Below are 4,173 nucleotides of genomic sequence, written 5' to 3' on the forward strand. Positions count from 1 at the left end.
CGGGTCTTCGTCGTCGTCCTCCTCGGAGTTCCCTGGCAGAGCCTCCTCATAATCATCTTCATACCCTTGTTCACCCTCGTACATGCTCACATACTTGTCCTGATACACGACCCTCTCTTCCACCTCCTGTGGGGGCTGCTCCTCTCGAGAGTCCACCAGTGCACAATACACGGCTTTCCGAAAGCCAGCCATGTCACCCACCATGTCATCGGTAGCGGGCTCATGCCACGTGTACCTCCTCGCCGTTCTTTCGGCCCACTCCTTCCAGCTATCGGGAAGCAAATCTATTAGCTTCTCAATGCCGTCATGCTCTGTCACTCCGAACTCCTGAGCTGCCCTCCAGAGGGTGTCGAAGTGTGCCACGAACTCGATCAACGGTACGTGATCCTTCTTCCGGTACTCTCTATAATCCCTGAGCACCCTCTGTGCCCTAAGTCTATCGCGATCACTCCGTCGCGCGGTTCGGAACATACGCGCCATCTATAGAAAAACAGAAACAACCGCCTCGCGTATAAAAACAGAGTACATAACCGAAGAAGAGAGAGAGAGAGAGAGTGTGTATGCACGTATCGCTGTTCTAACCCAAACCCGCTGGTGTTCAAAGGCCAAAAGCTCTTATCTATCATAGGTCCAAGAAGCACTAGTGAAATTCTATCACGTCTAAGTTCAAACATTCAAAAGGCCAACACATACTCACATAAAAGCTCACATCAACATTCACGTCATCATATCATCACACATCAGCCACATGCTTTCATATAAGTTCATCATACATCAACAGTTCATAACACCATAACAGTTCATAACTCAAATAATTTCCAACTTTTCCACATCACTTTGTACCCTTCCACATGTCTCAACATTTACTTAAACTTTACATAAAAATCATTTTCAACACCAAAATCACAATTTCCTCCACTTCCATATACTTTCCAAAATTTCGAAATTTTCATTACCTCATTTCAGGTTGAGTGCGATGAGTCGGATGTTGAGCCAATGACACTTTTGAAAACTTACTCCAGTCAGAAAAAGAATTTTTTTTTGGGTCCAGAGCAGAAAGAGAAAACCTGGCTCTGATACCACTCTGTCACGCCCGCATTACCTAAGGATAGGAAGTACGGTGGACCGCGACTAGGGGAGGAGTAAAGAAGCGGGGAAGAAAGGGAAAAAACAAGAATATTTGACCCAAAGACATTTAATAAAAGGAAATTCATTTTAAAACAAGGTACTGTAGCGACATTTCAAAAGTTTAAGTAACCAGAGTTTAAATGAAAACATTGTTTCGGATTACAAGCAGCGGAAAAAGATCAAGAGACAGATAATGCCGGGTATGACGACACGACATTATCCAAAACAAAGTGAAACGCATTTTGACTTTAACTGCTCAACATCCGTCCTCCCCATCGCCGCTCAACCTGCACATTAAGAAAACAACATGCAGGGCTGAGTACTTATTGCACTCAGTGGACACACGCCAAAATCATAGTTTGTCATGCCATAACAGTGTAACATTGGGGTTTTGAGTGTAATGAAAATAACCCAAGTACACCAAAATATATTTCATAAATTTGACTGCGCAGTCATTTTCCGATATTGCCACCCTAATTCCCTCAATCATACACTATCTGATCCAAACGGTGACAAGGGGCGTGGCCACACCCCAGGTCATCTAGACCGGCCAACTTGCTCTCAGATGGCACCCAGTCTCGTGTACACTAGCCTGAGGGTTCGCAGCCCAACAGACCCGAATTCGATTAAACATATGTGGTAAACCACTTCAGATAGGTTTCAAATCAAAACATTTGGCAAGACAAACAGTTCACCTCCATAAACAATTCCGGAACAGAGTCCGTATTAAAAACAACCCACGTAAAAGTAGGGTAGAAAAGCCCACCTCGATTGCTTAGCTTTTAAAATAATTCCCTTCTTCAACCACACTTTCCTCGTAAACGATCACCCTTTTGAAAGATAAATTGTATCATGATTAGAGTCAAAAGAGACGAGACTTTAAACAACAATGCATGATTCCTACGTGGACGGCTTCAACATCTAGCACGTTACACGTACATACACTTAACAACATGTTACAAAACAAACACACAAAGTCACACGTTCGAAACACACCCCGTACGCAAACGACGTACCCAAAACGCGCACACGACACACGAACACAGCACTCCAAGTCCTGGCATACCCTTACTGTGCAAACGGCTCACTTGGCTCGGAAAAGGTTCGGAAAAACTCGGAAAAAGGATTGGCGTCTCGACATGGCTCGGTGTCTCGGCCGCTGGCTCGGCACCTCGGCCACCTGTTCGGCACCTCGGCCGCTGGCTCGGCACCTCGGCCGCCTGCTCGGCACCTCGGCCGCCTGCTCGGCACCTCGGCCGCTGGCTCGGCACCTCGGCCGCCTGCTCGGCCCCTCGGCCGCTGGCTCGGCACCTCGGCCGCCTGCTCGGCACCTCGGCTGCCTGGCTCGTCCCGTGCACACTCACTTTCCTCCAACTTTCGATTCTCAAACCCTATACAACATTCACACCACACATTCTCCGTCCCAAAACACACCCAGACACCTGGGATCATCCCTTCAAAACCCCCCCACAACACTGCCCTAGGCCGGCCCCTAAAACTCTCGGCCAACCCACGCAAAACCCTCGAACCAAACACTGATTTTCCCGAGCCATGTCTTGGTCAAACACACCCACATTCATCACAAAAACATAGCACTCAGAATCACGCCAATTGCACATGAAAACATCTCCCAAAAACATACAACTCGCGAAACTGCGCAGTTTACTTGCAAAAATCATAATAAATTCATACGACATCCAAAGAGGCTGAAAATTACACACCACACAGAAGCCACATTAACCTTTATACAGTTCAAAATTCGTACCCAACGGAGATCGTTTGCTTAGATAAAAAGGGGTCGGAACCCACTGCCAGTTACTACCAAAAACATGCTCAACCATATCACAAAGCCACAAACCCTATTCAGCATCTAAACCATCCAAAACGTCCTATATGCATGAGTTTTCGAATTAAACAAGGGTTAGGGTTTGGTTACCTTTCTTGGATAGTTCAAACGTAAATTCGAAGCTTTCCCTACACCGATTTACAACGTACGAGCGTAACACCTTGAAGAAGCCAAGATGATGATGAGAAGGGGATGAATGGGGAAAGGTAAACCGAGAGAGAGAGAGGGGCGAGAGCTTACCGTGAGAGCACACTTCGAGAGAGATGAGAGCTAGAGAGCGAGAGAGAGAGAGAGAGAGAGACCGAGAAGAGAGAACGAATGGAAAAGAGGGGGAGGGAAATCGGTTATGAGGGAGTGGGGGCGGTTGAGAGAATCATGGGGTGATGGGGGAGGTTTTTTTTTCGAAAAAGAAGAGAGAATTGGGGAGGGAGGGATTTAATTTGTTAATTAGGAGTTTTTATTCATAGCTTAATTACTTAATTCCATTTTAATTTGCCTAGGTAGAAAATACCACATCCACAACAATCAAATAAACACAAAAACATAAAAATTTCATCCTTAATTAAAAGAATAAAATTCCACAAATTTTCGGGTATTACATTTCAAGCGTAAACATTTTGGTAAATAGTAATAATTGAAATTTGGATTATTTAAAAAAAAATCGTATGTATGAACAAAGTTTGTCGTCCAATATCAAAGTCCCGACTCCGCCACTGGCTAACCATGATGACTGGCAATAGAGGTCCAGAGTAATTCTCATAATTTTCAAATTTTTTATTTAATTCCATATTACATTACTAGAGAATAATTTTTATATCCGAATTTGAGAGATATTATAAGAAGACTTAAGTCTAAAATTGGTCTATTACATTAGCAAAAAAAAAAAATTTTGGTCCTACGCATATCTTCTGCCCTTGCAATGTACTCGAAGTAAATGTGTTGTTAATGATATTGGAGATTTTCTTTGTAGTAAAAGTCTAAAAGATGAAAGAAAATATTTGTTTCTAATTGTAAAATACATATATTGATTCAAACAATAGGATTGCCTCAAATTTAATAATTTAAGTACTTGCTTTTATTTACAAAATTATGCATAACCCATGCTTTATTTGAAGGGATATTTGGAATTATCCGAATAAATCACGTTCTAAGGTACCATAATTGGAATTAAGCGAAAATTTTTTCAACTTGCATCAAAT

The 4,173-nt window shown here is 43.2% G+C and overlaps 1 long non-coding RNA gene across 1 annotated transcript; it reads right to left on the reverse strand.

The window, feature by feature from the left end:
• Positions 1 to 1,229: 1,229 nt before the first annotated feature.
• LOC121779526 lies at positions 1,230 to 3,259 on the reverse strand. The gene is made up of 4 exons (XR_006045838.1): positions 3,215 to 3,259; positions 3,065 to 3,134; positions 1,895 to 1,958; positions 1,230 to 1,415 (listed from the first exon to the last, which is right to left on the reverse strand). It is a non-coding gene; the product is annotated as an uncharacterized LOC121779526 (long non-coding RNA).
• Between the last annotated feature and the right edge of the window lie 914 nt (positions 3,260 to 4,173).

This window comes from Salvia splendens, chromosome 19, assembly GCF_004379255.2.
Source record: "Salvia splendens isolate huo1 chromosome 19, SspV2, whole genome shotgun sequence".
In the NCBI taxonomy this organism is placed as follows: Eukaryota; Viridiplantae; Streptophyta; class Magnoliopsida; order Lamiales; family Lamiaceae; genus Salvia; species Salvia splendens.